The sequence below is a fragment of the Pinus tabuliformis genome, chromosome 7, assembly GCF_031772625.1.
Source record: "Pinus tabuliformis cultivar Carrire ecotype Pingquan chromosome 7, CPIR1, whole genome shotgun sequence".
Taxonomy (NCBI): Eukaryota; Viridiplantae; Streptophyta; class Pinopsida; order Pinales; family Pinaceae; genus Pinus; species Pinus tabuliformis.
In genome coordinates this window covers 1,430,683,845-1,430,706,395 of record NC_142293.1, presented here as the reverse complement: position 1 = coordinate 1,430,706,395, position 22,551 = coordinate 1,430,683,845, and positions in this window count along the sequence as shown.

Here is a 22,551-nt window from a genome sequence, read left to right as displayed (position 1 = left end):
CTATCAGGGTCAAAAAGCGAGCTCCATCTCCTTAGCGTGACCGAAGCTTGTTTGATGTGCCAGTAGGATGATAGAACCCAGTTTGTGTGGTCATATTGCGCAAATCTAAGGGAAAACTAGCGTGGACAAAATTTTGGACAATAGGCAGGTCTCCCAAGTGATGGCCCCATATTTCAGCTACCCATTATTTCAGTCTAGCTGCGGAGTAGGTCCTTCCTCTGAATCTGCCTACCAGGACTGTAGCTACCATATCGATGGTGTCATGCTACTAGAAATCCTTTTCCTAGTCAATCAAAATTTCATGTGGCTTAGGCTTAACACACCTTTGCTTCTTTCCTCGGGACAGTTCCATAAGCTCTGCTTGTTCAGGGTGATCTGCAGGGCAAGGGTTTGGTGGATTAGGGTTAGGGTTAGGGTTTGGAGGCAACTGTTTAGATTCAGGCAAGTAGGTGTCCGGGAGAGGGGGAACGATGGTGTAGCTTCCAGATGGTTGAGCCTATTCTAGGGGAGGGAAGGAATGCGAAGGGAGGGCTTCACTGAGCGGTGAATGGGGAGGGTAGTGAATAGCTGCAAGGGGATGAAGGGAGAATAGGCCGGAGGATTCAGCTACTTGTATAGATGCAGAGGGGCTAGGGTCAGTGAGATGAGAGGATGGCATCATGGAAGGTGTGGAGAGAGATGGCCAAGTCACAGGTAGCTCTGAAAGGTTGATCACAGAGTCGAGTTGTCCCAAAAGTGATGGAAGAGGGGCAATTACCTCTGAGAGCTCACTGCTAAATGGAAAGTGCACATCACTATTAGACGGTCTGCCGAAGATGTAGATGCCCTCGAGGGGGTCCTTCGAATAGTCTATTAGGTCGCCCTCCATGCTGCTCTAGGGTTTACGCCAATTGCCGTTATGAACCGGAGTAACTGACACAGGCTGAACCGAAACCCTACAACCGCAATACCGCAAAACCACATTCACAAGCTCAAGTCGCTAGGGGCAAGCTGGAGGTGGAGGGTAAATGGGGTTCCTAGGTAGGTTATAGCTAAGACTGTGACGGAATACGGTCCGTGTTTGTGCCTAGGTCCCAGGTGTACATCCGGATGGTCTAACCCGTGTCAGGTCATGGGTGTGCCAGCTGTTCCTGCATCCTCTTCACCATCAAGCCTGTATCTTCTCTCATGCTTGTGTACTAGCTCTCTTGTGTTTTTTACTGTGTAGGTGTATCACTTCCTCTAATGTTATTATGAGAGATATTCTAGATATCATGTTACAACACCTTATACATTGCATAAGCCTATTTTTCCACGGCAGAGTAATTAAGCTCTAGTCCTTCGAGACTTGTGCTCATGAAGGAGATAGGTCGTTCATTGTTCAATTCATCCTTCTGAGTGAGTAAAACAACAAGAGAGGTATCAGAAGAAAAAGTGTAGAGAAAGAAGTCTTTAACAAAGTCTGGGTCGTACAATGCGGGTGCTTATGCTATAGCTTGTTTGATATGGGTAAACACGTCCTTTTCTATTTTATCTCATTTGTAATCTGTGTCCTTATTCACCATATCTTGTATTGGTTTAACAATCTCGACATAGTCAGAGATGAACTTACAGAGGAAGTTGATCTTCCCCAAGAAAGACTACATGGCTTTCTTATTCACTGGGAAGGGAATCTGCGTGATACTCAAGACCCTACACGGGTCTACCATGATCCCACTTTTAGCAATTATGTTTCCAAAGAGATTACCCTCAGACACTACAAATATACTCTTCTTGGGATTCAAGGATATCCCATACTTGCGACATCGCTCAAAAATACTCTCCAAGTGGCATAGGTGGCTTGACCTTTGTTTGGAGAATATTGTTACATCATTGAGATAGACTACTATGCTCTGGCCAATGGGCGCACGGAAGGTGATATTAATTGCACGTTGGAATGTTGTGCTAGCGTTGATTAGCCCAAATGACATTCGTCGAAATACAAATGTAACCCACTTCGTTCTGAATGTAGTTTTAAGTTTGCCAGGCTCTGCAACTAGAACCTGGTTATATCCTAAATATTTGTCAAGCAAAGAAAAAATTTCAGACCCTGATACTGTTTGTAGTATTTTCTCCATGGAGGGCATGGGGAATTTATCCTTATCTGAGGCACGGGTGAGATTCCAAAAATCTATCCACAGGAATATATCCTAATACTTCTTCCTCATAGGAACCAAATTTGACTCCCACATCAAGTTTCACACTCTGTATATGATCCGAGCATCCAACAGTTTTCTCAACTCCTTCAGTATGTGAGGCTCAAGTGTTGGATGAACTTTCCTCAGTTTTTTTTAAACAACTTGGCCCCTTCCTTGATTGGTATGACATGTTAAATGATTCACGTGTATTATTTTTTGAGTTCATTGTATGTCCATGCGAAGACATCACTGTACTTCTTGAATAAGTGGATGAAGGGTTGTCACTATTGTGGTGTACAACAAGTACCTAGATTGACATATTTCGGATCCTTCTTAGTTCCCAAGTTGATCTACTCAAGAAAGAGAGTGGAACTGTGGGTCTTGGCATTGACGGGTCCCTCGAAGTAGTTTTGCAAATCATACAACTTCTCCAATGATATTGTTGTAACATGCATTTATGTTACCTGTAGTATTCATTTTTCATTCAAGAATCACTTGAAAATATTTCAAAAAATAGATAAAAGCAAGAGGAAGAAGTGATAATGGCATATCAAAAATCGCTAAAGGAACAAGTAAGAATAAAAGAATAAGCTCCAGTATTGCCAAGGATCAAATCAAATCATAATATAAATGGTTATATGTAGCCATAACCAATATGTGTGTGTGTGTGTTAGCGATGCGATTAAATTGCAATTGCAAATCACAATGGGTAGTTATAACATAGCACCTCAGCTTTCGCTGATTGCAATTCATGATATCCGAGCCTGAAAACACATATATATTATGTTTTAAAGCCCCAACGTGTCAGTGATATCGCATAACACTTTATATATGTGTATATGGCTATGTTGATTGCGATATGTGATGGGTTGGACCCGAAAAACTTTATGTTACATTTTATAATGTCGGTGGGTCCGCCATATCGCAAAGTGCCTTATGCATATGCGTTGGGTTCCACCGATTGCGATTTATGATAGCAACCGGACCCGAAAAATGCTAAATTGTGTTCTATAATGCCTACGGGTTCGTAAAGCACCGAATGCATATGTCATGGTCCCGGCTATTTCGATATGCAATGGCTAGACCCGATATGGTATATATTATGTTTAATTCTTCTGACGTGTCCGTTATGTCGCATATCGTTAAGTTTTGTATTGATATATCAATTGAAGGCTCCAATTTCGATTTGCGATACGAAGTCAATGGAGTATTTAACGAGTGGATCTGATGGATTTATGAAGCAGAATTAATTCTTTTTGAGTTCCATAATAATCAAAGGTTGCGTTGATTTCACTGTGTAAAGGGTAAAAATCAGTGTTAGAGGCAAATTCAAAGGAAGGTAATTAGTGTGGTTCAATTGCATTTTGGCCAATTAAAGCATGCCCGATACATGCATAAGCCCACATTTATGCACAAGTCAAAGTCAAACAATGTTTATTATGGTTAAAGTGGATTAATTGTTATTAAGGCATCTAGAAAAGAACTCAAGAGCCGATTAACAGAGTCAAAAAGCCAACAGTCATTGTCATCTTCTATGTTCAGTTATTTTCCGTTATTTTATGTTCTTTGAGATGTCTTTACCCTCTGTGTAATATTTTGTAATAATTCTTACTTCAGATAGTTAGAGAAACAATTTAGTAGTTTGAGAGTTTCAGAGACCAGCAACTGTTTCACAATGTATAAAAAGAGGAAAATTTATAGAGAAGGGGTGGTTCAAATTTTGGAGAAAATGGAGACTAAGCCACTGTATTCCTGATATAGTTGTTGATTAGTGAAAGAATCAGAAGTTTCCATGAATATTTGGGTATAATTTTGTAACTTCTCTGTCATGTTTCATCTAATGTTTTCTTCTTTCAAGTATAGTAATGAAGCTAGAGGTCTTTATTTCCTTATGTAGATAAAGTTAAAACCCTTAAAAGAGCACTCCTATACTTGAAGTTTTCATCTTACTTTCTATGTTATAGATAATAGTTTTTGTGTAAGGCAACATATTATCTTTAACTTCTCCAAGGGTCACAGATAATAGTTTTTGTGTCAAGCAACATATTGTCTATGATTCAGTTCTCATTTTCATAATTCTTCTAAGTGACAGATAGTAGGTTTTGTGTTAAGTAGCATATTATATTTAACTTCTCCTTCAAGCTTTCTTCATTCATTATTTATATCTAGCAACAAATGGCATTCTAAGATTTTCCAGTCACATATGTATTAAGGGTTAAAGACCAAGTTTTCCAGGTCCTTCATTTAAGAATACAACAAACAATAAAGTGACAAATAAGTGACAACAAACAATAATCATGAATGTCTTAAGCATAATTTCTCCACAACCAGAAATTGGTTTCTTAAGATACAACATTAATTGGCACCGTTGCCGAGGTAAGAAGAAAAGAACACTTTTCCCTGGGTTTTCAATATTTTCCTCTAGTTGTTCAGTGAGGAAGAAATATTTGGCTGTTTTGAATCAAAGAAATAACTCTAGCTCCAAGAATACCCCATACAAGATCAGACACTTCACAACAAAAGGTTCAAGCTCTTTCAGATCCTGAAAGGTTAGTTTCTAAGAGGGTTGGAAGGTCTAAGATCCAAATTACATCAATTCCTACATTGTATGCATCAAGCAGCAATTCACCTAAACATTCATCTGATAAAGAGTCATCTTCTTCATCATCTTCATTTCAGGAACCTAACTATCAAGACAAATCTTTAGAATTTGTTACTTTTCATTTATCTGCTATAGTTATTCAACCTAAACTAATAGCCACATTACCACCTCTACATATTTCATTTACCTCTCAATCAGGTTCCACATCTATTGGTAATCAAATTTCAGTAAATATGGCAGCACCTACATTTTTTATGAATAGGTATGCACCTCTTCAACTGCCACAACCTTTCAATCAAATGCCACAGGATTACCTCAAAACTCTTCCTCGTTTTTCATGGGAAGATGAATGGACAACAGAGAATCATGTAGTAGTATTTTGTAATTTTGCAGAAAGCCTAAATGTTGAACATTTAGATGTTATTCTAAGACTTTTTTCAGTCCTTGGATGGAGAAGCAAGGAAATGGTTTAAAGGACTTCCTAATAATTCTATTCCTTCTTGGGAAGAGATAGAATGTTTATTCATCCAGAAATGGGGAGAAAAAAGAGACCATGGGTATTCATTAGCAGAGTTTAATGCCATAAAGAAGAAGTTTGATGAAACTATGGTCGAATTTGTCTGAAGGTTTAACAAATTGTACAATAATCTTCCAGTGGAGATTAAGCCACCTCCTGTTGGTGCAAGAATAACTTTTGTAGGGGCTTTTGAATAAAATTTTGGATTCACATTAAGGGAAAGAAGATCTCCAACCCTTGATCAGATCCAAACAAATGCATTAGAGATAGAAGAAAATATGGTAGCTACAGGAAAAGCACTAGAGACATAGCCGATCAAAGACAAGGGAAAAGCAAAGATGGAATCCTCTCAAAGTCAAACATTGGAGGATATGAGTAATGTAATTAAAACTTTGTCAGATAAGTTAAATAAATTAGAGTTAGAAAATAAGAGTTCTCAGAGACAAACACAGTATAATAAGAACTTTAATCCCAATACAGAAGACAACCTTTGTAAATCTTGCAAAGCGAAAGAAAAGATCAAGATCAGATTCAAGCACCATTATATATAGAAGCAGATCCTGGTGAAGAACAACCTGAAGATCAAATTTATACATTATATGCAGTAGATGAAGATGAACTTGGTATCGAATGAGAAGAATATGTATATGATGAAATAGATGCCATTCATGATGAAAATGAAATTGATGAATATTGGAAACAATTTTTTGATTTTATGCAGGCTGAACTACATAAGAAGTATGAGTTGAGATCGAGGAAAAGATCAAGAAATCAAGAAAATGAAAGTGAGCAACAAGTTTCAACTTCCTCACCAAAGGCGACTCCACAAGAATATCAACCTGCAAAACAAGTAAATAGAGGAAAGCAATAATAGAATGCAAATGGAAAGACACAGATACTTCAAGGTGAGCCTTCTCAAGATCAAATTGAAAAAATTCCTTTGGAGAAGCTTGTTTCAATTCCTCAAGTAATTCCAGTCATGAAGTAAGGTGAAGATGAGAACGAAAGCACTGCTAAATAGGGCCTCTTTTTTAGTCTTATTAAGGAGTTTGAAAAGGTAAGAATACAAATTTCCCTTACAGAGTTGGAAAAAACACCTATTTATCAAAAGGAGATTTCTGAGTTTATTAATTTAAAAGAAAATGAGAGGATAAATGACACTGTAAATTTGCAAGAAGATAAACCAGTAGTGGTTTTTGGTCCACATGTAGAGGAAGTAGATTCTTCAATACCTTCTTTTTATATTTCGTTATTGGTTCATGATTTCCTCCTACATAATTGTATGTTTGATTCGGGAGCTTCACATAATCTTATGCCTCTATCAGTGATGAAGCAAATAAATCTACAAGTTACCAAACCTTATAGGGACTTGTATTCTTTTGATTCAAACAAAGTCCAGTGTCTAGGGACTATTAAGGATCTGGCAGTGTCACTAGCCCAAATTCCAGCTAGAAGCTTGGTCATGGATGCAGTAGTAGCAGATATTCCTACTAGATTTGGAATGCTTCTATCTAGGTCCTGGGGGGCTAAATTGGGTGGTGTTTTGAAACTAGATTTTACATATGTTGTTATACTGATTTTTGGTGGGGAAGAAAGGAGGTTGTATAGAGAAACTAGATTTGTAAAAACAATTACAAAAAATGGAGCAAGTAATTCACCAGTATATAGCCAGGAGAAGGATGATTTTGCTTGTTTCGCACTGCATGATAATGAAGAGCTGGTTGAAGACAATCAAAAGCAGCTTAATTCAGCCAATGTAATTACAGAGCTACAAACTGAAGGAGTGTGGAAATGCTTCTTTTATGGAGTTTATTCCAAGGAAGGAACAGGTGCTGGTTTTCTTCTAATTGTGCCTGGAGGTAATATGTTCCCGTCTTCTTTCAAATTAGAGTTCGAGGCAACAAACAATGTGGCAGAATATGAGTCCTTGATTATTTCTCTACAAACAGCTAAACAGATGGGAGCTAAGTTAATTTATACTTTTGGAGATTTAAAGCTGATCATTAAGCAAATAAAAGATCACTTCCAAACAAAGCAACCTAGGCTTAGGGCATACAGAAATGAGGTATGGGATTTGATTGAGAACTTTTTTGAAGCTTTTAACATTCGATTTATTCCAAGAGATGAGAATAAACTAGCATATTCATTGCCTGTAGCTGCTAGTACTTTCAAGCCTCCTATTAATCCAAGACTGAGATATGAGGTAGAAATGAGACAGAGACCTTCTATTCCTGATAATTTCAAAAATTGGCAAGTTTTTGAAGATGATCAGTAGATTAAAGAGTTTTTGACTATGGTTGAAGAGTTTGAGGACACAGAAATTGATTAGGGTGAAGAAGAGACAACAAAAATTGCAGAAGTCAGTGGTTTAAAAGATTTAATAGCAAATCAAAAAATCTTTCAATTGAAAGATAATATTATGCCAAAAGGACTTGTTCCTCTTGAAAGGATTTTTAATTCCAATGATGTGGCTCTTGACTCAGGGAAAATTTCACAAGATGAGCATATTCAGGATCACAACATTGTAACTCAGGAGAAACCCAGGTTAGTAAAATTATACAGTGGAGTTTCACCTAATTTTCAAGAGAGATATATTAAATTTTTCAAGAATTATGTTGATGTCTTTGCATGGTCCTATGAAGATCTCAAAACTTATGATGTAAATATTATTCAGCATAAAATTCCTTTGAAGGAGGGAATTAAACCCTTGAAATAGAAGCTTAAACAGATACATCTGTTGCTTCTACCATCAATTGAAAAGGAGGTCAAAAAGTTGCTTGATGCCAAATAATAGTTCCACTTAGGTATTCTGATTGGGTGGCTAATTTAGTGCCCGTGAGAAAGAAAAATGGAGAAATAAGGTTATGCGTGGACTTCAGAAATCTCAATAGGGCTTCTTTAAAAGATAACTATCCATTGCCTAAAATGGATCATGTACTGCAAAAGGTAATGGTATCTTTTAGAATGTCAATACTAGATGAATTTTATGGGTATAATCAGGTGGTTGTGAATAAGGATGACCAGAAAATGATGACATTTACAACCCCCTGGGGAACCTTTATGTATGCCAGAATGCCTTTTGGATTGATGAATGAAGGTGCTACATTTCAGAGGGCTATGGACATTGCTTTTGTGGGAGATAAATTTTTAGTAATATATTTGGATGATATTACTATTTTCTCAAAGTCTGATGAAGAACATTTGGACCATTTGAAAAAGACTTTTGATAAATGTAGAAGATTTGGGCTTTCCCTAAATCCCAAGAAATCCATTTTTGCTCTGGAAGAAGGAAAACTATTGGGGCACATTGTTTCCAGAGATGGAGTAAAGATAGATCCAGCCAGAATACAAGCCATGCAAAAAATACCACTACCTAGAAGTAAAAAGGATATCCAAAAATTCCTAGGAAAGATAAACTTCCTAAGACAATTTGTGTCCAACTATGCAGAAATCATAAAAGAAGTTACTGATATGTTGAAGAAGGAGAATGAAGTGTGTTGGACCAAAGAAGCTAGAGAATCATTTTTCACGATTAAAGAAGCATTGCAGGTAGCTCCATTCCTAATCAGCCTTGATTATGAAAAGCCTTTCCAAGTTTTTTCATTTGCGTCATCAAATTCAAAAGCCACTATCTTGTTGCAAAAAAATGATGAAGAGGAAGAACAACTGGTTGCATTCTTCAGTAAGATTCTTAGGGACACTGAGCTTAAATATAATATTCTTGAGAAACAAGTATATGCTTTGGTAAAAGCCCTGAAATCTTTTAGAATTGATGTGCTTCATTCACAAATCATTGCTTATGTGCCAAATTCTACAACAAAATATGTGTTAGTACAGGCTGTCATTGAAGGCAGAAGAGGAAAATGGATAACCAAGATCCAAGAATATGATTTTGAAATAAAACCCACAAAGTTGGTGAAAGGGCAAGGATTGGCAAAAATGTTGACAGAATCAAACTTTCAGGCATTGGGAATCAACCTACTAACACCTGTGGATGAAGGAGTAGCTGAAGAAAATGAAGGAAAGCAACACCTAGGTATGAAGATCAGGCATAAGTTTTTGTGTTCATAATGGTATAAGCATATAATTCATTATTTTTGCTTTCTTTCCTGTCCCCAATCTCTAGATAGAACAAAGTATAAAGCACTAAAGATCAAAGCGCAGCCATATATGATTGTGGAAGGCAGCTTATACTAGAAGGATCCTGTTGGAATTTTATTCCTATGTTTAACAGAGGATGAGTTTACAGGAACAATCAAAGATTATCATGAAGGGTTATGTGGAGGACATTATAGTTGGAAAATGACTACAAATAAAATCCTTCAGGAAGGATTTTATTGGCCTACTTTATTTGGTGATACATATAAGTTTGTTAGAAGCTATCAGAAGTGTCAGCTTTTTGCTGAAAAGAAGAGATTAGCCCCTTTACTTTTGATCCCAGTCTTCATAGAGGAACCATTCAGACAATGGGGATTGGACTTTGTCGAAGAGATCAATCCACCTTCAAGTGGACAACACAAGTGGGTTCTCACAGAAATTGATTACTTCACCAAATCGGTAGAGGCTATACCTACTAAGAAAGAAAATGATCATATGGTAATGAAGTTCCCGGAGGAGAATATTTTTAGCAGATTTGGATGCCCCACCAAAATTATAATAGACAATGCTCAAGTCTTCAATTCAAGTAAGTTCATTGATTTTTGTCACAAGTATAATTTTATTTTGTCCCATTCAACAACTTACCATGCATAGGGAAATGGATTAGTTGAATCTACTAATAAAACTTTGATGAAGATCCTTAAGAAAACCATTGCAGAAAATTAAAGAGACTGGGATTCTAAGTTAAAGTTTACTCTATGGGCTGCTAGAGTAACTTCAAGAAGATCTACAGGGAAATCACCTTTTGAATTAGTATATGGGACTCAAGCTCTATTTCCAAGTCAACTTGTGAAGCTGGTGATTGCAATAATTCAGGAGGCGAAAGAAGAAAAAAATGCTTCGATAAGAAGAATGAATAAAGTAGTGGATCTAAGCGAGAACAGGGACAAGGTAAGAGACAACTTGATTATGTATCAGTCCAAGATGAAAAGTATTTTTGACAGAAAAGCCAAGGAAATTGACTTTAAAGTTGTAGATTTAGTATTAAGATGGGATACCAAAAGGGAAGATAAGGGTAAGCATGGGAAGTTTGATCCTCTCTGGTATGGTCCTTTTAGAATTGTTGAAGCAAGATTCAATAAAACTTTCATTCTTGAGAATCTTGTTGGTGAAATTCTACAGTTGCCTGTTAATGGGCAGTACCTCAAGCATTACTTCCAGTTCTAAAGAATAATAGTCTTTCATTGTAAATACCGGAGTGAAACGAGTGTACAAATGCCATAGAATTTAAATTTATGTGAAGCAATATATGACTCCATGCTCGAGGTGAAGGCACTAATTTGCAGTTCTTAGTGCTTCTGTGGCAAAACCACTATCCCAAGGTGGAGCCAGATGTTGTAACATGCATTTTTGTTACCTATAGTATTCATTGTTCATTCAAGAATCACTTGAAAATATTTCAAAAAATAGATAAAAGCAAGAGGAAGAAGTGATAATGGCATATCGGAAATCGCTAAAGGAACAAGTAAGAATAAAAGAATCAACCCCGGTATAGCCAAGGATCAAATCAAATCATAATATAAATGGTTATATGTAGCCATAACCAATATATATATGTGTGTGTGTGTGTTAGCGATGCGATTAAATCGCAATCGCAAATCACAGTGGGCAGTTATAACATAGCACCTTAGCTTTGGCCGATTGCAATTCGTGATAGTCGGACCCGAAAAGACATATATATTATGTTTTAAAGCCCCGACGGGTCCGTGATATCGCATAACACTTTATATTTGTGTATATGGCTATGTTGATTGTGATATGTGATGGGCCAGACCTGAAAAACTTTATGTTACATTTTATAATGTCGGCAGGTCTGTCGTATCGCAAAGCGCCTTATGCATATGCGTGGGGTTCCGCCGATTGTGATTTACAATAGCAGCTGGACCCGAAAAATGATATATTGTGTTTAATAATGTTGGCGGGTCCATAAAGTGCCAAATGCATATGTCATGATCCCGTCAATTGCGATATGTGATGGTCGGACTCAATATGGTATATATTATGTTTAATTCTTCCAGCGCGTCTGTTATGTCACATATCCTTAAGTTTTGTATTGATATATAATTTGAAGGCACCGATTGTGATTTGTGATACGAAGTCAATGGAGCATTGAATGGGCGGATCCGATGGATTTATGAAGTAGAATTAATTCTTTTTGAGTTCCATAATAATCAAAGGTTATGTTGATTTCACTGTGTAAAGGGGAAAATTCAATGTTAGAGGCAAATTCAAAGGAAGGTAATTAGTGCGGTTTAATTGTGTTTTGGGCAATAAAAGCGTGCCTGATACATGCGTAAGCATAGATTCATGCACAGGTCAAAGTCAAATATTGTTTATTATGGTTAAAGCAGATTAATCATTATTAAAGCATCTACAGAAGAATTCAAGAGCTTATTAACAAAGCCGAAGAACCAGCAGTCATTGTCATCTTCTATGTTAAGTTATTTTCCATTATTTTATGTTCTTTGAGATGTCTTTACCCTCTGTGTAATATTTTGTAATAATTATTACTTCAGATATTTAGAGAAATAGTTTTAGTATTTTGACAGTTTCAGATATCAGTAGCTGTTTCACAATGTATAAAAAGAGGAAAATTTACAGACAAGGGGTGGTTCAAATTTTGGAGAACCCGGAGACTAAGCCACTGTATTCCTGATATAGTCGTTGATTAATGAAAGAATAAGAAGTTTCCATTAATTTTTGGGTATAATTTTGTAACTTCTCTATCATGTGTCATCTTATGTTTTCTTCTTTCAAGTATAGTAATGAAGTTGCAGGTCTTTATTTGCTTATGTAGATAAAGTTAAAATCCCTTAAAAGAGTGCTGCTATACTTGAATTTTTCATCTTCCTTTCTAAGTTATAGATAATAGTTTCTGTGTAAGGTAGCTTATTGTCTTTAACTTCTCCAAGGGTCGCAGATAATAGTTTCTGTGTCAAGCAGCATATTGTCTATGATTCAATTCTCATTTTCATAATTCTTCTAAGTGACGGATAGTAGGTTTTGTGTTAAGCAACATATTATCTTTAACTTCTCCTTCAAGATTTCTTCATTCATCATTTATATCTAGCAACAAATGGAATTTTGAGATTTTCCTATCACATATGTATTAAGGGTTAAAGACCAAGTTTTCCAGGTCCTTCATTTAAAAATACAACAAATAATAAAGTGACAAATAAAGTGAGAACAAACAATAATCATTAATGTCTTAAGCACAATTTCTCCACAACCAGGAATTTTACTTGTATTGGCAGCATCCTGAAGTTCCTTTTCGTGCTCGTCCTCATAGATTGTTTCATCTTTGAAACTATCAGTGTTCGCCATAAACTACAGTATTGGTTGGTCATCATAAAAAATGTGTAAATTATTGATATTATCGAGGATGGAAGGTTTATAAATAATTTCAGTAGAAAAATCGTCCCTTAATGGTGACATCCTAGCAGTAGCATTTTCTAAGGCATCCGCAACTACATTACACATTCTTGGAATGAAAATAATATTAAAATCTTGGAAATGTGAGATAAGATGCCATACCTCTTGTTGATAACTTTTAATATGCGATGACACAAAATGTATGGTGTTATGTACCTATGGTACCACGATTTATGAGTCACCTACCACTTTTAGAATGACAACGTTGAGGTCAATGGACTTTTGTAAGCCCAAGAGGAGTGATTTTTACTCTGCAGTGTTATTCGTGCACTCGAATTGTAAGCGGCTAGAGATCAAATGTTTTCTCTGCAGTGGGTCTATTAAAATGCAACCACATCCAGAGTCCTCCTACATTTGGGAACCATCAAAATACATAGTCCAAACATCGTATGTACAAGGAATGTGAACTGCACTAGTACTAATACTACTACTAACTGTACAGAGTTCATTATTTCCAGTTGGACAAGGAAGGAGATCCAACTGTGTGTCTGGTGGAAGTGGGAATGGTTCTACAAGATAACACCCCAGCTGAGTTTTTCAAAATTAATTGCCAAATAATAATTCTGCGAAAGCCATTGTCTCATTGTGTTCATTCAAGGGAGTAACTATGTGTTTCATAAATATCTCTGATTCTACCTAAATATGATTATTTCTTCCCTTGTACGAAAGCCATAAGTGTGACAGTCTGTGGAAAAGTACCCTTGAAGCTTGATAGACCACTCTCTGCTTAGTATCACTCTGTGTGCTTCCGAAATGTCCACAATCACTATTTTGATATATTAGTGGACTTGTCTGTCAGATGATAAACAGACGATGACATCTATGAGTTCACCAATTTCTTGGACATGGGTTTTTTCCAGCTGAATAATCTATGTGTTTGTCCTTCAACATTTAACATTGATTTTCTTGGCGACATATAATTGCATGACATTCACCGATGCACCTGAATCAACCAATACATTATGTACATTGAAATTGAATATTTCAAATGTTAACAAGAATGGTGGGAAGAGGGTGTTTGCATCCACCATGAGTGCATTAAGTATAGATGTGAGGGCATCAAGAGACTTACTAGATCGCTTGTCCGAAGAGGTATCATTACCTTTAGAGGTTTTCCCAAGTGTCTATAGAAGGATGTCATGTTGGCTCATGATCTTTGTGAGTTTGAACATAGACATGTTTGCACAAACATTTTTCATATCATCCACAATGTTATAATCCATAGTGGGATGACTAACCGAGGTGTCTAGGAATGGAAGTTGGTTTTTAGTTTCTATAGGGATAGTTTTGTCCTTACTGTCGTTGGAAACACTTTTCATTGAGACTACCTTCCTAGACTTGCTCTGAGTGTTCTACGATGAGTTAGTTGGTGGGTTGATTTTCCTTAACAGGTTTTCTTTGAATTTTTTCTTCAGAAACTCAATTACAGTGGTCATCCCTTGGATTCTTAGGTTGCATCAGTTGTTCTATTCCTGGGTCATACTATCACTCGGAGTCTCCTTATCGGCAACACTCTTTTGGGCTTATGAGAACGTAGTTAAAGATGTTCAATGCATGCCAAACAATTGGAGCTTCATTAGTTGTAATAGCTTCTTGATTCTCTTCATCAGGCTTAGTATGCTCTTCATCCATGACTGAATTAACAATTTGTTGTTGCGAAAAATACTGAGAGGGGGGGTGAATCAGTATTTTAAAAACTCACAATAATAATTTTATTTTCTAAAATATATACATGACTTTACTGAACCCAACTCACGTATGTATGCAACTGTTGTAAAGGAAACTAGTGTATGCTTAGTAAAATTGTAAAACAGCTAATTCTTTATCTGTTAAACTTAAAGCAAATTGTAAGATATTTATTAGGCATTTGATAAGAAGTAAGCAGGCACAATAAGAACAGAATAAAGTATCACACATAAGCAACACACATGAACACTAGGATTTAAGGTGGAAACCTAATGTGGGAGAAAACCACTACTTCTGTTGTCTTAGTATTCAAACTTATTAATATCAAAAACTTCTTACATTCTTGTACTACTGTAGACTCATGTTAGTACGCAAGCACCCACCTATGAAAGGCTACAAACTTCACTTGTTCTCCAACTCCTACTGGAAGGGAGCTCCAACCCCCTGATATGATTACCAGCTACTACTGATAGGAAGCTTTGACTTCCTCACTGAAGGCTCCAACCCTCAACAACATCTGTGGACCACGTTTCATGAATTTTCACACTAGATCCACATGCTTTAATACATCACAACTTGTATATCAACTAAAGCAAACACCAACTTATTTCAAACATAACAATGAGATCGTTGTAACCAGAACATAGAACTGAACTCAAAATGTTGCATCAATACACAGAATAAACTACAACCCTTATCATTCATATACCAACATGTATATGCTACTTCACTTAAGGCCACCTACGTGTATACATACTTTTCTGTAGAGAAACCTATGTACAGATCTCAATATACTAAAAACTTGTAATTCTGAATTAGTAAAAGAGTTGATTGGAGTTATTCTAAAAAAAAATTAGCTCCAAAACCCTCATACAATTATAAGAATCAATAATGTTTCCAATCAACATGTCACAAAATTCAACTTCATCACTTAATCAGTTCTACTTCAAACATTATCACTCAACCCACATCAACATGAGGACATCATTGATAGACATCAGAGATATAACAGCACTGATCAGGTTGATTAGTTATTTATCAACATAAACCCTTCATTTATGTACGTGACTTGGAAGAAACGAACCCATGCCTATACATGACTTAACCGAGACCAACCTGTGTACAGATCTACAAATTTTGACTTAAAATTGTGTAGCTCTTCGAAAATTCAAAAAGACCCAGATCATAATATTCAAACATAAGAACATGTGTCGATGCTTATATCTTGTCAATCCATGAGAAAATCATAAAATGGAAATTCATTTCAGGATCCATCACTGTATTCATCAGTGCATAATTATTTCAGATATGTGCGTCAAATATGGCCCTTACAATGTAAATATACTTTAGATTGAAGTATTCATCAATAAGGGTTTAATTCCACGTAGGTCCAACTTCACTTCTGCAGTTGCAGCTTTAGTTTCAGCAGCTTCCAGCTTCACATGTGTGAGGGAGAGACCCTTTTCTGCGCAGTAGAGAAGAGACTCTTTTCTGCGCAGTAGAGAGAGAGAGAGATGTGATGAGATGAGTGAGTCCAAATGAGGAAAATTCCTCTTGTATTTATACACAATGTTGGTGTTTTAATAGATGTGACTGTTGGGCTTCTGAGCCTACATGAGTTGTAGGTCGGCTTGATATTAATTCCATTATCAAAATAAATCCATATCTCTATGAATACTTATCGAAATCGGATGATCTTTAGATCAATCCTACACCTCTCGATGAGAGGAATCTAATGAAAATATTATCCGCCATGAATAATATGACCCACATGAAGTTTGGCCCTAGTTTCCAATTTTAACACTCCCTCTCATCTAGGGAGAACTTCATCTGCAATCTATCTATCTGTCATTATTATTCATCCATCAAATGCACTTCCCTGTACAGCCTAACCCTTGTCTTGCTCTACTTTATTCTGCCTATTCTGCTTTGTCTTGTTCTCCCTTGTACTGATCTGTACTCCTCTGCTCTGTTCTACTCTGCTCTTGCATTGTTCTATTCTGCTCTGCTTTTGTCTGAATTATGAAGAAGAAGAAATGATCGAGGATGTATCATACTGACTCAAAGTCAATCTCAGAGTATGTACCACTGGTCCCAGACCAGTCTCAACCAACCCGAAGTCAGTGTCATAGTGAGTACAACTCCACTAGACCCAGAACAATATCATCCTCCACTGACTCAAAGTTAGTGTCAGAGTGCATACCACTAGTCCCAGACCAGTAGCAACCGACCCGAAGTCAATGTCATAGAATGTACCACTCCTACCACTAGTCTCAGACCAGTATCATTGATCCCAGATCAATGGAGGTCATCCTAGCATAGGGAGTACAGTAGATACAACGATGTGTCCATCGGTACTACTATGGTCCCTAACTTCATTTCCCTGCTCATTGATCAGATGAGAGGTACTTCCCATGAGTCCCAAATTACATGGGTAGGATGTCTCGACAGGAGAACTTAATGAATCCTGTCCTCACAGGAGAACACATCAATCCTACTACAATCTCCATGGAGAACACATCAATCGAGGTCGCCATGGAGAACACATCAATCCAGGTCTCACATGAGAACACATAAATCCTGCTACAATCGCCATGGATAACACATCAATCCAGGCCTCACAGGAGAACACATTAATCCTGCTACAATCGCCATGGATAACACATCAATCTAGGCCTCACAGGAGAAAACATCAATCCTGCTACAATCGCCATGGAGAACACATCAATCCAGGCCTCATAGGAGAACACATCAATCCTGCTACAATAGCCATGGATAACACATCAATCCAGGCCTCACAGGAGGACACATCAATCATGCTACAATCGCCATGGAGAACACATCAATCCAGGCCTCACAGGAGAACACATCAATCCTACTACAATCACCATGGAGAACACATCAATCCAGGCCTCACAGGAGAACTAATCATCCTGCTACACAGGAGGGCAAATCATCCTATTCCACAAGAGAGTAAATCATCTTGTCCCACAAGAGAGTGAATCATCTTGTTCCAGTGTGCACCACCAGGGGAGGGTGAGTCACCCTGTGGTCGTATGTTGCTCCAGTAAGAAATGCAAGCCCTCAGAGCTCCCAGAGCTTAATGTATGCAACATGCAGGACCCTTGTACAAGGGTTTCTTGATGACTCCAAGTCATTTTGGAAAATCACAGATTAGATCTTTCCTCGGGGCTTTGATTTATCGTCCTGTACATCATCTTAATGCGATGGAGCCTCCTTGCTCATTGACTTACCATATCCCAGATGATGTCTATCTGCTAGAGCAATTGACGAATACAGGATTCCTCAATAATCGAATCCCACCTCTAGTTGTTATATAGAATCACAGTGGTATGTGTTCAAACAGCTAATTGAAGAGCTTCCCCAACCAAGCAACTTCATATGAGATCATACTCATAGATATGTATCCAGTCTCGGCAGTTCTTATGGCAACCGACTTCTGCTTCCTACTCATCCATTATATCGAAGCAGAATCCAAAGAGAAACAGCACAAAAAAGTGCTCCAGTGATCCTCCACACTACCTGCCTAATCAGCATTCAAATAATCATGTAGTTTCATATTTCCAGTGTATCTCAATCCATGAGAGGTTGTGTCTTGAAGATATCTCAGAAGATTCTTGGCACCAATCTAGTGAGGCTCAACCAAATATGAGCTCACAATGCTAACTACAAAACATATGTTCAGACGGAGGTTCAATAAGAACATCAACGCGGATGAGCTTTTGAAACTCAAAGGCATTTCCCAAATCTTGTCCGACATCACTACCATATAACTTCTAAAAGTTAAGATCCTCGAGGTAGTCACAGTCTTGCAATCCACCATACCAAATCTTTCCAGAGTCTTCACCACATATTTTCCTTCAGATAGGAAAATTTCCCTTAGCTTCTGCCACAGTTCAAGTCCTTGGTCCTTCATTTCAAATTCAGAAGCCAACTCCCTCTAACATTTGTGAATGAGAGGGTCAGCACCTATTAGAAATAGGTCATCCACATACAGCACCAGTATGAGGGGCTTTTCATCTTCAACCTTAAAGTAAAGGTTAGGATCAGCTTCACTCCTATTGAATCCCAACTTCATCAAGTAGCTATCAATCCTCTCATACCATGCTGGAGGTGCTTGCTTCAACCCATAAAGAGCCTTCTTCAACCTGCATACATGATTTTTTATCATAAATCTCAAATCCTTCGGGTTGCTCCACGTAGACCTCTTCTTTGATCGAACCGTGCAAGAATGTGGTCTTGACATCCATCTGATGTAGGTTCCATCCTTGTGAAGCCACAAGGGATATGATCAAGCAGATGGTCACATATCTAGCAACAGGTGAAAATATCACATCATAGTCTATACATTCCTTCTGGGAGAAACCATGAGCAACAAAACAAGCCTTATACTATTACATACTTCCATCTGTTGCAGTTTTATCTTGTAAAGCCATTTTGAAGTAACAATTGTCTTGCCCTGGGGTTTGGGAACTACTTCCGAGACATCATTCTCCATAATGGTCATAGCATCCTTCCATACTTGATGCTTGACGACATCTGAGAATGATGAAGGCTCATTTTGTATGATTGTGCTCATACTGGTCAGGTATCCCTGATACCTGTTGGGTTTCTTACTTTCACGGAAGGTTCCTCGGGGTGCAGCATGTCCTTCAACATCATCAAGTATCCCCCTAAGCCATGAAGGCCTCTTCCTAGAAGAGGAAGGCTCAGGTGGATAAATAGGATCCATGGGTTCCTCCACATCAGGCATTGTTACATCATCTACCCATAGAGATAGCTTCCACAATCATACAGTGCCACACCATTTTGTTCAGGAGTATGTGGTGTAGTAGTCTCCCTCTTAATGCCAGCCTCAGATATGCGTGAGTGAACCAACTGTAATATATTGGAGGTCTTGCTTTGGCTTGAGGGGAATGGTCCCCTTTTGAGCTTACCTTCGGCACATCCTGGTAATACACCTTCTTTCTCTACTCGAAATTCAGGCATCCCTATCACCATTTGTCTTAAACTGAGTAGAGCTTTATAATGAAGGGGGGCAAACCTTCGATGCCAAAGTTCGAACTGAAGAGATGTGTCATAAGACATGACACCTAGCAGACTTCCACCGACCTGATATAAAGAATCAACTTGAAACCTGTTGGGACTCATAAATGTCATATTTTCATCCACTTTTTCTTCACTATTCCTTACATTTCATCATCCCATTAACCTTTTATCATATCATTTTCATACATACATTTGGGTTTCACCTTCTTATTTTCCATTTTATTCTTTTTTGTATTACAAGTGAATAATATGGCTGGGCCCAACCAGCTACACTTTGGAGATAGAAAAGTGCTTAATCTCAAAGAATTACTTCCGAATGGGGAATAACGAAGAACTATATCATTTCGTAATTGATTGGGAAATGAACTCTTAGTTTATAACAACCAATGAGGGAGGACCACTAGAATGGTTAAAGCTGAATTGTTTGAAGTCTAAGCACAACTAACTGGGTATTCTTTCCACCGTTGTGTCAAGATGAGATGGATTCAAAGGCATAGTTTAAGATTGATCCGATATATAACATTCATATCAATGGAATAATTTGATCTATTTACTGAAAATAGTCCCAATCTCCCATCCAGTTTTAGTTCCAATGCTGAACTGACGACCTAAACATAAGGGAATTTATTTGACTTAAATATTAGAAAATATACATATTTATATATATATATATATATATATATATATATATATATATATATATATATATATATCAAGAATATGTGAGTTTTGTGATGTGTAGGAAATATGTGAAGAATTAATATCTCCTCCACCATATTAAGAAGATAATTATGCAAGCCTATTCCTAAGGAGAAAATCATGGAGGATTTGGTTGGCATATCTTATCCAATTCCTAAGGAGAAAATCATGTAGGATTTGGTCGGCATATCTTATCCAATTCCTAAGGAGAAGATCATGGAGGATTTGGTTGGCATATCTTATCCAAGATATGTGAGAGATTTATGCAGGATTCAAAGGGATCATATTTTGTAATAATGGGAAAGTAGTTAAAAATGCTTGAGATATTTGTGGGATCATATTTTGTAATAATGGGAAAGTAGATTAGTGGATGATCATTATGAGTTTTTTACTCATCCCATTGTATAAATAGGAGTACAATCTCCTCCATTTGTAATCTGGAAGTTTTTGTAATCTTAGAATTTTGAAATAAAGGATCATACTTCAATTTTGCTTCTACATCTGAGTCTCCATTGAAGTGGTGTGATTGTGGAGTTATGGAGGGCCCCCATGGCCTCACTTGCATGCTTATTTGTTTATAATTTATTTTATGTTTTTCTTTGATTTCAGCTTTCAAGTTTTGTTAAATGTTCTAATATTGGAAGAGTCTTATTTGAATGTGTTCTTGTAAGAGAACCGTAAGATCTCATACAATTATTAGATCTAGGTTTATTTCATTTCAGCTTTTAATTTCTTATTAGATGTTCTAATGTTGGAAGAGATCTTGTAGAATATGTTCTTGTAAGAGAATCATAGATCTCAAACAATAGTTAGATCTAAGTTTTATTAGTTATTGAAAGAGATCTTAATGAATATGTTCTTGTAAGGGGACTTTAAGATCTTGGACAAATTAGGAATCTTTCTAGATCTATATATTTTAGATAAGCACTTCTAAGTTTACCTTCTCGGGTTGACATTAAATTAAACTCTAATTTGCATCCGCATTTTAGACCACACATTTTGGCGCCATTGCCGGGGGAATGCAACTAGAAGGATTTAGTATTTATTTTGTGCATTTGTTTTTATGGACTAATTTGCGGAACTTGGTGATAGCAGGTTCGTAAAGGAGTTCAAATTTTGGAGCATTCTTTTTTTTCATTTTCACACATAGATAATTTAAATTCAGTTTTTATTTTAAACCCCCCATTTCTCACTAATCCATCTACGGATGAGGGCTTTGACAATGTTGAATAGGTACTTCTTAGAGAGCAAGGACAATAACCTTGAGCTAACTCTAAGACAGGATTCTCACATACTTGCAAAACATAATGTAAAATTTTTAAATCTTGATGTGAGCATGTTCGAATTTTTAGTCCGTAGATGGCTTCACTGGAAGCATGCTTTTACTTAGAAAATAAAACATCTTTTAAGTTAATGTAGAATAGATTAGAAAAATAAAAATGGGATCTCATTAGAATTCATTAGAAGTCATTATCATTAGAAGTTTTTAGTTTTGTTTTCAAAAAAAATAAATCATCATGAATAAATTCAGTGGCACATCTTTGCATTTCTATGTCTTGTTTTTGTATCACGGGTGAGCCAGGAGCCTGATTATCAGAAATATTTGTCTTCCAGGAGTCTAAATGCCCCCGTGACATTGCAGAAAGAGTGTAGATAATGCAAGGTTTTGTCGCAGATCTTAATTGTGTTTTATCCATCCACGCTAACCTACATAAATAAAAATAAATCAAGAGATTAGTATGCTCTCTTCCCGCGCTTCGTGCGATCTAGAAGATCAGAAAATCTATTGATTTATTCCAATTAAAATACTCTTGCTGGAGAACTAATCTACAATGCGACAATAAAGAATTTTGTGAATGAGAAAAAGATCATCTTCAAAACGCACCCCTTAAAAACGTCAGTTTTGAAAAGCAGTTTGTGATCAAACCAGAGCAAATCTAGACAAACGAAGACATGGGTTTTTTCCATAATAGAATGAGTTATATAATCCAAAAATCGTTTGCTTAAATTCCTAACGGTCTAAGAGGAAATTGTGGTTCTTCGGGACCCTATTTTGGTAACTACATGGAGAAAAAACAGTTTTTACAATTAATATGCAGAGGAATTCAAAGTTACATAAAAGCCTAATTTTTCATTGATTCTAGAGGATTTTGTGTGTTTTTTAGGATATTGAAAAAAAAATCCATTTTAGTGTTAATTTATTTTTAGAAATTTTCTATATTAGTTTTTAA